We start from the raw sequence: 13270 nt of genomic DNA on the forward strand, positions 1-13270 counted from the left end.
AGCTTAACAAAATTTAAACGGGTGAGTTATATAAAAATTCACCCGCCGTACAGTTGTCATGAAAGGGGAAATTAGCGATAGAGACCAAACCAGGCTGTAAACATGTTTATTTCTGCTGTAAACTTGGGTATTTTAACATGGGGGTCTATGGGGATTGACTCGCTTTTGGAGCCAACTTCAAGTGACGATTTGAGGGATTGTTTTTGGCACTTCCGCATTGGCTTTTTTTTTCAGCCCTGGACGTTGCTGCTTGGGCTCCAGTCAAGTTGTTCCACAGCAAACTGGGAAAACTATTTCTTTATACACATGGCTTTTGTGTACAGGAGCACTGACATATTGTTATGTGTGTAGCAGCATTAAAAGCTCCCATCAAAAACAGATGGGTGTACCATATGGTGTACTAGTGCTGATAAAGTACTACAAATAGAAATACAAATGGAGTTCTTACCGAAGTCTATCATGTTAATATCACAACCTTGCTCAAGGTTCACAGGTGAGTTGTAATTTAAAATATGAAAATATGTTTATCATACATGACAAGAAGAGAAAATAAACCAATGACTAAATGAGAGACTAGAGTTAATCTCTGCCACAAGCTTCTTAAGTGTGAGTCACACCTGATGAGCTGAATTCTCCAACCATCAGCTGCATGAACATCCACAGATTTAAAGAGTAACTTCACACTATATCCACTTTTTTGAGTTAGTACTTTACAAGTAAAATCACTTAATTACACTACCAATTAACCCTGGTCCCAATCTAGTGTCCATTACAACTGAAGTTACTTTTTCTAAAGAAAATCCAGTAAATCTCTGAAAAATCCTTAATATTCCCCAGGACACCATACCCTGAAACTACAAATCAACATCACCGTCATCCACCATCACCTACTACTACTACGGTTACTACTATGCTAATAGTATAGTGTTTAGGCCAAATTTACACCCTCCCTTCCTCTAATTAACATCCCCTATTCTGACACTCTCCATTGTCTGAACCTTGCTAAGCTAAGCTAAGTTAACACATCATAGTGGCTCTACATGGGCCGACTACCAACGACCACTTGTACTAACATCAAGAATATTAGTACTTTTATTAAATAAAACAATAACCTTCAGGAAAAGGTTCCATCCAAACCATTTCTCATTTCCCAAGAAATACTGAAGTAAAAATAAAGAAACATTCTGTTAACTTTGAGTGCTCATTGACTTTATTACTGCAGTATATCTAACATCGGTTGGCTATTAATGCTCACACCAGCACTCTCTGAACGCTAAGAGAACATTGAATCTGTCTCAGCTTAATAGAATGACTTTGGAAACACCAAATTACTTTAATGAATTTTGTTCATTTACACAACTAAAAATTGTCAAATATCACTTCATGAGGCTCAGCAGACAGATCACAGGCAACATATTTCTAGCGGTTATAGCGAAGTTCAAGCTGCATGCAAAGTTTATATTATGTTCATCCTGATGTTGATTAATATAAATGCCATTCTTTTGCCTTAATTATTATTAATACCACCAAATAATACACTAAAGTGGTCAAGGTGGGAACCCATAGGTTTATGCATATTTCTCCTTGTTGCGTTTAGGGTTGCTTGAAATATAACCAATGCATTTTGATTGTAGCTGAAGTTACTTCAAAACAAGACATGTTTGCAGGATTCCTAGGATATTGTGCTTCATATTGATATTGGGCCCCATTGCCCATAGAAAATGGGGAACAGTGATTATTCCAAGTTATCCCTGCACAAAATCTGAGAATTTCATCTCTGCTTGAGAGCTAAAGGCTACATTAACCGCTACTAGCATAACACACCCAAATCTGTACATTTGAGTGAACAGAATCGGGTTGCATTGTTGGTAAAGACATTGTGGGTAGGAATCCAATGCTAAATCACTGGAGTACTCTACTGCTTCTTATATTTTTCACAGTGTACCCAGATAACCAGTTTGCACAGAGTCAAATAATATTTTCATGCTGCTTCTCATAACCAGGGTGACCTTAACAAAGCTACTAATGATTTCTGATGTTTTTTATGTTGGAAAATACTGGGTTACTCTGATTGTACGGAAGCTGAAACTCCCAGATATCTATCTGGTGTAATTCAGCTTCCAGCTCAGGAAATGACAATCAGCACGTCGTTCCTGCTCCATTCCTGCTCGTTAATTTCCTCTGCCAGCACGACTACCACGGACACACGCTGCCCGATTCGAAGCACGCCACGTCCCAATCAGCAGCGGACCTCTTGCACAGACATATTCTCGCTGTGACCTTTGCCACGAGCAGTGCAGATGGCCAAAACAGATTTTTGCGTGAGACAGCTCGCGACAGGCACATGTGGTGTGAAAAACAAGTTTGAGAAGCGGAGGTGTTATTTGTGGCTGCTGCTAACTGCACAATAGAATTCACGAGCGTGCACAAAAGTTCGAGAGGTAACCAGGAGCTCATCGGGGGACGATAAAAAAAGAAAAGTAGAGCTTGCAATTTGAATAGATATTATGGCTCCCATGTGTTTGTCTCATTTTCTTCACAGAGGATGCCCATGAGGTAATGGTGGGCTACAAACAACAGATGGTACGGTTTATCAACGGCGAGCACTCGACTCCTCCGCTCAGACCTCGTGCTATTCTTTGAACTTGAGTATTGTTCGCTTCAAGTGCAGCCCAAACTGGCTTCCTTCCTCCCCTGAGCTCCAGGACCTGGAGTGTGTACATGCAATCATTTCCCATCCCCTCCCTTCTCCTTCACTCCTGGAAATCCCTTTCTGATACTGACAATACCCTGATTCCCTGGTGCAATTACACTTCAAGGACTTAATCACACTGGTTGACACTCTGTATTTTTTTGCCCCAGGATTCTCCTTGTTTTTACCTCTTCGATTGACTCCCCGGGTCTGACTTAATTACTGATTTAATAGACATGGTTTTTCGTCTTCTCTCCTCGTCTGTCTCTCCGTGCCCGTCAGTGTCTTCTTATCTTCAAGCAGGGGTGTCAAGGATCGGAGGGATACCCCTTAAGAGAAGGTTTAATTAGGAGTTTAGACAGCCGAGAGCATTGCTTGTGTAAGAAGTGGCCCTCTTGTTGGAGAGTTTTTCTGTCAATCTTCACAGGGATTGTTGGTGTGACGGGGATGAAGATGGGGAGGGAAAGGATCAGGTGGATTTCAGCTTGTGTTTTTCTACAGGCTCACTTTGGCTTTAACTGCCGGGTCTTCTTACGTAACATTTAACATTCAGTTCTTACCACAAGTCTGTTGCTGTTTAGGAGCGCAGTAGCACTGAAATGACTGCTTCCAAATTCTTTCACAGCAATTTTAATAATCCATTAATTGTTTAAAGTAATTTATCAAATGAAGATACCAATTATTTATAGGTTTCAGCAACTCATATGCAAGATTTTGCAGCTTTATAAATGTAATCTCTTGAGGGTTTTGACAGATTTTTGGACAAAATAAGCAATGAAAGGACAAAAGTCTGTGTTCTGGGAACTTGCAATGGACATTTAATGGATTTAAATGGCTTTTCAATAGTTTCATTACTATGTTTTTAATTTTATTTGATTTGTAATACATGTTATACTCATGTAAACTTAATATTTTTCATGTATTTTACATGTACTTGTATTTGTCATATGTTATTGTCTTCTTATGTATATAAAGCACTTGTAAAGTTAGATAAAAGTTATTTTAATTGCTCTTAGCATTTGACATGTTGACAAATAACTCAAGTAATAAGAGAAAAGACTGATAGATTAATTGATAATGTAATCATACATTGTAGATCTAGAGTACTTCATTGTTAGTCCAGGTTGAATGTCAGTATAAAGCACGTCTGGCTACAGGAGCTGTTTAGCTCAAACTTGCAGAGTAGGTCTAGTAGTCGGGTTGGATTGAGGTCAGATCAAATTCCCACCGTAAACTAACCTCCAGAATTCACTTGAGAACAAACTGGAACCACTTTTGGTGGTTTTTAAAGGGTCTCGGTACGTTTATTTTGGTCAGCATCTGACTATGATCACTGAGTTCAGACCAACCCGACTAAACAAGACAGGTTTGGAAACATCCTGAGAGGCTACATCTATGCTAGCTCTGTGAGGCTGCACTTAAGCTAAATGCATGATCGTCAGCATGCTAACATGCTCACAATGATGATGCTAGCATGTTGATGTTTAGCTGGTATAATGTTTACCATGTTTACTGTGTTGGCTTAGCAAACATTTGCAGATTAGCTAAAACTGAACTCAAAGTACAGCTGAGGCTGATGAGAATGTCATTAGTTTTGCAGGTGTTACCATTATAGGTGTTGACCATAAACCAAAGTATTGGAGAAAACGAAACTGTGACCAGATGGCGGTGCTAGAAGAAAAGTCAGAAGATCACCAAAGTCAGTAGGATTTATCCTCTGGAGACCATGAATGTCTGTGTTAAATTTAATATTAATCCATGTCATAGTTGCTGAGATATTTCAGTCTGGATCACTGCCATCGCTAGTACTGTGCTGCTAGCATGGCTAAAAAGATAAGCTAACACACACACACACACACACCTACATGCTACTTAAAGTCTTCCCATCAGACACTTTTGATCTGGAAACCACAGAAGAGCTGAGTGGCTTGTTTCAGTTTGACCAGTTTGACCTTTGTGGTTTGGAGAATAAACCATCAATTGGCATCACTCTCTGAGACGGACCGCTCATCCTTCATCGCTTCAATATCGTGTCTCTGCAGACGACAACAAGGACTGTAAACACAAAGTAAGCAGTTTGGAGAGAGCAGAATCATGAAGTCCAGGAGCACGGAGTAATTATTCTCATCCTGACACTTAATGAAGTGGTTTAGTAAAGGACTCGTTCATTAATTTATGCACTAATGTTTATTCATAGTCTGACACAATTATTAGTCTATTTTTATTTAGAACATGTAAAAATGAATAACAGATAAAAACAAAATGAATAACAATAAAATGAAATCAACAATAAACAGATACAACAAACTCAATAAAAAAATTCTCATAAACAACACAAATTAAATATTTACATGTTCAAAAAGGAGTAGGAAGAAGTCTACGCTTATTTATTCCTACTACTACTCCATAAACTCATTTATACAATTTATCAACAATTATCCCAATTCTATGTACAACCCAAATGTCAATAAAATTAATCTTAAACATTTAACCCTTCCTCGTCCACATGCCTCTTAAAAATAATGTTTTTGAATATCTTCTTGAACTGATTTATATTTGCACTTTATTTTAGCTCCATTCTCCATTATTTCTTGCTTTATAAAAGTGCTGTGTTAGATTCTAGCAGATCCATGAACTTCAAGGTAAACTTCAAGACTGTAAAAACAGCATGTTGGTGTGTTTGCTATATCCTACATTGTTTACTATCCTTATAGCTTTTTTTTGTAGTATTACGTAGTCAGTAGCACAGTATTAGTAGTATTGTAGGTGTTACCATATACCCCCACACAGTAACTCAGATACTGCAGTCCAAGTGAACAGTACAGAGTGTGCAATGCTTGAGGTTTCCAGCAGATTTTGTGGTTTAATATCACACCTAGAAATTTGTTTTTCGTACACTCTCTTTCTATATTGACATTTTCTATCATCACTTGTACTCGAGTGTTTATTTTGCAATTTCTAAACAACATAATCTTTGCTTTGCTCAGGTTTAATCACAGTTTGTTTATGTCAAACCACCGTTTTAATTTTCTCATTTCAGTTGTGATCACCTCCAAAAGCTGCTGCAAATTCTCCCCAGAACAAAACACATTTGTGTTGTGCTGTGTTGAAGAGCACAACGGAGAAAAACAGATTAAAATAATTAAAATTAGATAATAAAAATATGGAAAAACACTTAAGACATGGGAATTGAAACTTGCTTGAGGTACATAATTTATCACGGTGAACACTTTGTTACCCGTAATTTTAGATTAATATGTAATTGATGTTAGAAGGTGATGGAATTACAAGCAGGGAGTAAAGTTTGTTGCTGCCAAAAAGTTTTGCATTCACAAGCTTTTATTGGCAGAAAATCAAACCCAGAAGACAAACAATAAATAATTATGGACTTTTCTGAAAAAAAGATAATTTGAATTTGTTCTCTCTTTTGCATTTAGCAGATTTCTTTTTGGCAGTAAAGTCAAAAATGTCAGATGTCAGAGCGTCCTTTAACACACCAACAAAGAGCCTTTAAATACAGTTTAAAGATGCAACTAAAAATTATTTTCATCATCAATTAATCTGCCAAATATGTTCTCGATGGATCATTTTGTCTATAAAATGTCAGAAAATAGTCAAAAATGCCTTGTTTCATACAACCAGCAGATGACAAAGCAAACCATAAAAACCTCACATGTGAGAAGCTGGAACCAGTAAATGTTTAGCATTTTTGCTTAAAAAATTATTAAAACAATTATCTGATTAATTTTCTGTTGATTGACTAATTGATTAATGGTTTCAGCTCTAATATATTTCTTGCTGACAAAGAAATAGAAGTGAATTTTATAGCATATTGATGTTATAACATATTAATGGAAACCAATGCCTCCTTAAGAATCAGCAAATCAATCAAAAAAACACCTTGGAATTTTTTAATTGCTAGAAAAAATATTGGTTGCACTACTTTAATTACCTCATATGTGTTATTGTTGTTTGAGATTTTGAGTTTCCTTGCAGCCAGCACCTTTTCAAGTGCTGCTAGATTGAAATAATAGTAACCAGTGATGCAAACTACGTGATGTATTAAATATGTAGTGACTGAAACGCCATCAGCGTGATCCTTTCAATTCTACATTTAATGAATCTTTCCCGCTTTTGTCATTCGCCTCTGAGACACAGTTTCTGAGTAAAGACTGAATCTCAATCTTGATTATGGAGCTGCTGCTGCAGGGAATCGTTTGTCCAGAAAAAAAAAATGGAGCGCTCACTTATTCCTCACTGACTGTTTTCTCTCTTCTTCAGCCCATCAAATAGCAGGTAGCCTCCCCTGACACGACTTCCCAGCCAGCTTTTCAATCCTGGCTGTCCACTCAGAATGGCAAACTCTTCTCCCACTGCGCCTGTAATCGCTCAAATCGCTGCTCCTCCACTCTGACATGAATGGCCCTCAGACAAGACCACTTGTCCTCTTCGGTCTCTTCAACCAGACGTCCCACTGGGCACCGGATTTTCAGCCGTCTTTCTCCTTTCTGATGCATCTTTTTGAGCTTCTGTTGATTATCTGTTGATAGAAGAACACTCTCACCTGGCAAATATCTTTCCTAACACCTTTATATATAGAGATTTTTACCACCTATCTTGGTTTTTCTGCACTTTAAGCTATTTGTAGCCATAAAAAAAGGCGCCACATCAAAAAAATTTCCCCCCTTCTCTCCTGATTTCAGCAAAAGCTTGCAAACCCAATGAAGACTAGATTGATCCTCACTGGTCCCAAGAGGGCGTTTAAATGAATTGTTCTAGCGGCAAAACACTTCATCCTCAATTAGATTATTTCTTAATTAGATTTGTGGCAAAGATTATTTGCCGTCAGTGGTGACAGGGGTGTAAAACGAGCTGATAGTGCGTGGCAGGACCGATGCAGCTGGAAGACAGTATTTGCTGCAGGTGGTAGAAATGAATATTTGCATATTTTTACATCAGAAATGTGGTTCTGAATTCACTTTCTCTCCCGCCCACGCACTCTTAACAGCCTCGTGTGTTTTGATAGTTCAAAGAGGCATAAACTGAAATTAATTCTGCCGGTGCAGACGGAGGAGCAAAGCGCTTGCTCTCTCCATTTCACTGACGTTTTTGCCATTTGGCGATGTATTTCCTCGACTGTCCCATCGCCAGTTTAATTTATTTACCCACTTATTGATTCAGATAGTTCCCAGCGATGCATGGCCCTGTGCAAATTATTGGACTATACTGGAGTATTGACTGTAGAAACCTTTATTGTGCCATCATCACACAGGCTTGCAAGCCAATTTCTGCAAGCAGTGCATTTTTTATGCTCACAATCATAAAGGCAGACAAGCAAAATTATGCACAAACACACACACATAGACACACACTGGCAAACACCTGCATCCCTCTGCCTTCACACACACACACACACACACACACACACACAGACTGCACAACACACTTGTTTCTTTCATTCCCTGTTGAAATGGACCGTGGAGTGTGGCTTGCTCAGTGTGAGACGGACTGCTTTTTCTTCGCAGCCCTGCTCCGGCTTGTCTAATCCATCAGTTGTGGAGAAAGCGCTAGGCCAGGCATTTTCACTAAATCCCCCACCGTCAAAGTCATCAGCCCGCCTGTCTGTCCCCACCTCAGGCCCCTGAAAAGATTTCAACACCGCACACACACTTGGTTTTGTCACTCGTGAGGACATTGTTTTGACTTGTCCTTTATCTCAAAGGGTCAGTTTGCCCCAGATGTCCAAAAATGAAAAACCTCACTTAACCCATAGTAGCCATACAGATACGATGAAGGGTAAGTTTAGGTTTTATCTGCTGAGATATTTGTCTCAGACTTCACCGAACACATCCATCCATCATATATATACAAGGATACAAGATTGCAGGTTGGGCAAGAGGAAGGTCACACCTGGGCAGGTTGGCAGTCTATAGTCATCCACACTCAAATCTAAGTGAAACTTTGCCGAACCTGCGTGTTTTTGGACTGTGGGAGGAAATAACTCTCATTATTTGGTCATTTAGTCTAATCAGTCTTTCGCAGTTATTCTAGTTGGTAATTTGAGGTTGTTATGACCCAGCCAAAGGGGGGAAACCCGGCGCATGAAAGATGAGACTCCCTTCCTCCCAGCTCCCAAGAACCACCAGCAACAGAGGATTTGCAACCCTTTAAAGGTTTATTTTAAAACCTTTTAGCTTCAGGGTGGGTTAACAGCAAAACAGTAAACAAAAGGGAAATAAAGCTGAGCAACTTAAAATTATCCACTCAAACAAAAAGCAACAAAAAAAGTCACTAACCTTACTCCTAACTTAACAAAAACAGGAGAAAAGGGGATTAAAATGCCATCAACCCCCACCAAACATGGGCTTTTATATCAATTTGGCAAATCTATGTTACAACATTTCACACAGAAACATGTTGGCTGGCAAGCAGGCTGGTTGGTTGGAAGTGGAGAGAGAGGAGAGCCTGCAGGAGCTGGAGGAAGCTTGGATACTGGAACCAATCAGCTCCCTGGAACAACCAGCACACTCACACAGTCACAACCGTTCAATCAGACAATCAGCCGAGCTCACCTGCAACCCATCACACATAGACACCACAGCAGGATCACCAGAGAGAGAGAGAGAGAGAGAGATCCATCATACACGCACAGAGATGATTAAAGCACAAAATCTTCATATATCCTCGGGGTCGTAACAGAGGTTTGGTGTGTTTTTTCTGTGAGATGTAAAGTGTCGGGTCAGATATGTCGACCATATGCTATATATGAGTGGCTAAGACATTAGCAAGCTAATTCAGCTAGCTTATGCAACAGTTCCACCTGGCAGTTTCTAGCTGTAAATATTTAGTGACATATTATTTCTATGTAAGAACATGTTTGTGTGGTGTAAATCTCCACTTAGTAAACATTTACATTATAATGAGGCAAAGTTTGAACTTATAAACAGTCATATTCAACCGGCTCCAGGACCTGAAAAGAACTCTGGATCATCTGCACACCTGTTTCATGTATATAATTTATTACTGTTTTAAATATATGTACCAAATAAGCAGATGTGTTTAATACATGCCCACTCATTTTCAACATGGAGGAAGACACGGAGGCACCAGAAATCATGCTACAAGAATTTGTAGGAATATAACGTTTTCATTTATCCACCAGAGACAAATATTAAGGATATTTGATACATATCAGGTTTAATTTCAAACTGATTTTATGCCACACAGCCCTGAAGATATATTACATATGTTTTGATGGATGGGATTAATACATGTCTGCAGGAAGAAGCACAGAAATGTCCAGTTTGTTGGGAAAAAAAACAACCCTTAAACTGTAATAGGACACATACAAGTTAAGGTTTGCATATATGCTACAGGGTAAAGACATAAGTGTTTTAAGTGCTTGTGCTTTTCCTTCTGTTTTTACTGTCTACAGGATAAATGTATGAGCAGTTCTTTCCGTTGGAATGCAGGAAATGTGCATTTACGAGTTTCCTCCCTAAAAGGACACATCAGAACACGAATGCTATTTCAAGACCTCCAAACAAGCCTCTGATTATCCTTTGATCTGATGGCGCAACAGGAGGGAATGCAGATACAGCTAATAGCCTGCATGCAAGTCTTTAAAGATAAAGGCAGAGAAAGAGAGAGAATTATCCCCTCAAACGACTGGCTTAAAAAACCCCAAGCTTTAGTTCAGCTTTTTTTTGTTCCCAGACACACAATTTTAAGAAATTAATCATAAAAACCATGTTCAACTGATATTCAAAAAGCTCAAAGCGGCAAATGCTTCCTTAACAAGCAACTCAAACTGATAAAAGTAGCCGGTATGCTAGAGAGTCCTTCCCTTTTCTTGTTTTCATTAGCTTCAGGAATTTCATTTTTTGGTCTACAGCATACATATCTGCTCTGTAAATACAAAAAACAAACCAAAGGGATTAAATTCTATTTTAAATTCTTTGATTTAATGATAGTGCCCCCTAGTTTTACATTATTTGATTAAATACCGTTCCACCATGCATTTATGTGGCTGGAGTCCTTATTTTGATACAGCAAATCAAATCTTGCATAAAGTGATAATGTGTCGGTCACACTGAGCCTGATTGCATCCTGCTACTCAACATAAGACCCGCAGACTCTGAACAACAACCCACATTAGCTTTCCTGCTAAAGTTTCATTCCAATCTAACTTACAAACATGAACACACGTCTTGTCCTGCAGCTTAGCTTGTTGAACAAGCCACCAAACAAACATTTCTCTGGGAAAAAAGTGCACCGCTAACATCAGTTAGCAGGCTAGATAGCTAATTAGCTGCTCAGCTGAAGCACATTAAATAGCATGTAAACATACCTGCAAATGTCACTTCAGACTGCTGCTGGTTTTTTGGTCGTTGCTCTTCAAAATCCCTGTTAGCAACACCATCTGTCCATGACTTGTAGCTACAGCAGTTTGTTTACTTTGTCTCTGTTCTGTACAGTGTAATACCGGTAGCCTGCTAGCTAATGTCAATCGGATACCGAGACGCCTCCCAGCCGGCTGAGACAAAAAAGAGCATTTCTGATGATTCCTCTTAGACCGTTTTTCTTCCTTTTCATTATACAAAACTATTACCAGCACATTTAAAACCCATTTTGACATTGTCTTTGGCTGCAAACAAGTATGATTAAATGTGATTTCAGTTGGACTTTAAAAAGATAAATTGTGTGAAACTATCAAGACTTAAGTCTTATCAAATTTGGCTAAACATAAAGCTGCATTGGATAAAGGTTCTGTTTTTTTATCAGAGGAATGGCACCAAATGCAGTATGATTTCTTAAAAAAGAAAGATGTAAAATATGGAAACACAGGTCCTAGCCAATTATAAAAATCAACCCAAAACAACTGTATATTATTGCTGTGGTTTTAACATTATTATTACAAGTGTTGTCATCTCGGTTGAAAAACTCCCTATAATCTTAAAATGCATCTCTTTTGTCTTGGGGGACATAGATTGTTTTTACTCTAGTAATGGAGTTCTTATTGGACGGGGATATTGCCACGCTCACGGTATATTGGAATTATCATAATTACAAGATACTGACTTGTAAATAGCGTTCACGTCAATATCCAAGACATAATTATGATCAGGAAACTCAGATGTTGCTGAAACCTCCCATATATCCAAACAGTGTGAACAGGCTCTGACATGACAGAAAGATTTAGCATCTGGCAAACTGAGGAGAGGAAAAGTGATGCAAGCATATTAAGAACTGAACTAATATTCACATTAATTATCTAAATGATGCCAATTCATGCTTTAGCTCGTTTAATGTGGAAACCTTCAGTGTTGGTGACATCAGGATCATATTTCTTCTGTTTTTTTACATGTAAGCAGTAAATGCATTTGACCCTGTTTCAGGCTCCATTTCTACCTGTTCTGATGCCATCGATCTGTTTACGCCTCTCAGCCTTAATGAATGCACCAGGGAGGCTGGAGAGGCGGCATGACGGATTAAAGGAGGTCATACTCACCTCAAAACAAATGTGTCTAATCCCGGGAATATGCATCTTGCCGCTCTCTGTGTATACACTGTGCCCTGACAAGATGCTTTCTCACGATGCACCGATTCCTGTCCACCCAAATCCACCTTCATCCTGGCATCAACCTGACACATACCGGATAGAGACATGCTTTGGACTGAACTATCAAGGTTATTCAACCGTGAAAACTGCTCTGGTGCCCTTGAGCAAGATTCTCGCTGGCTAGAGACTTGTATAGAAGTTCAGTCCGTGTGGTCGTAATAAAGGTCACAAATTTGTCCTTTGCAATGGAAATATCATGACAAAACTGCATCCAGTAGTTTTTTTTCCTCTCATATTTACGAACTTTCTCCAAGGAGTATGTACCACCTCTTTTGTCCTCCCATTTGTCACTGGACACAGTCAGGGAGGCCGTGACACGAAACAGCTGCTCTCTCCCTGCTTCTGTTGGTGGAGAGATTTTGGAGTCAGAGGTGAAGAGAGATGCTTCGCTTCACTTCTCTCACTGGGAGAGAACAGGCTCAGAAGGTCAATATGAGGTTGTGAGTCTCTGCCTGTAGGACTGCAGTTACAATGTGTGTGTGTGTGTGTGTGTGTGAGAGAGAGAGAGAAATAGATAGAGGTGTCCCGGGCTCATGAGCTGCTGGTCAATAAATAGCTGTGTAATCTAACAGCTACTTGAACCAGCATGCCTCATTTTTGATTTCTACATGTGTTAAAGTCACAGAATAAATGATGTAAAATTTTTTAAAAAAGTGTAAATATGGCTAATAATAGGCTAGCTGTTTTCATTAATTGTTGGTGTGTCTGTTTTGGAAAGATATAATAATTAGCAAATCCCTCAGCTGAACATCAGAAAGGAGCTTTCCATCATTTTCAGACTATTCAAGTAACACTTCTATTTCTGAACATGTTGGCCTTCAGACAACAACTTCACACACAAAGGCGATTCAGGGTGTTTCCTAACCTTTCAAACAAAGTGAGAAAAATGAAAAAGAACCAAAACGCATCACTAAAAGCAATGTGTGAATGTTTACTCTGCTCGCTGGTTAGTTGTA

The sequence above is a fragment of the Thunnus albacares genome, chromosome 21 (assembly GCF_914725855.1).
Source record: "Thunnus albacares chromosome 21, fThuAlb1.1, whole genome shotgun sequence".
NCBI lineage: Eukaryota > Metazoa > Chordata > Actinopteri > Scombriformes > Scombridae > Thunnus > Thunnus albacares.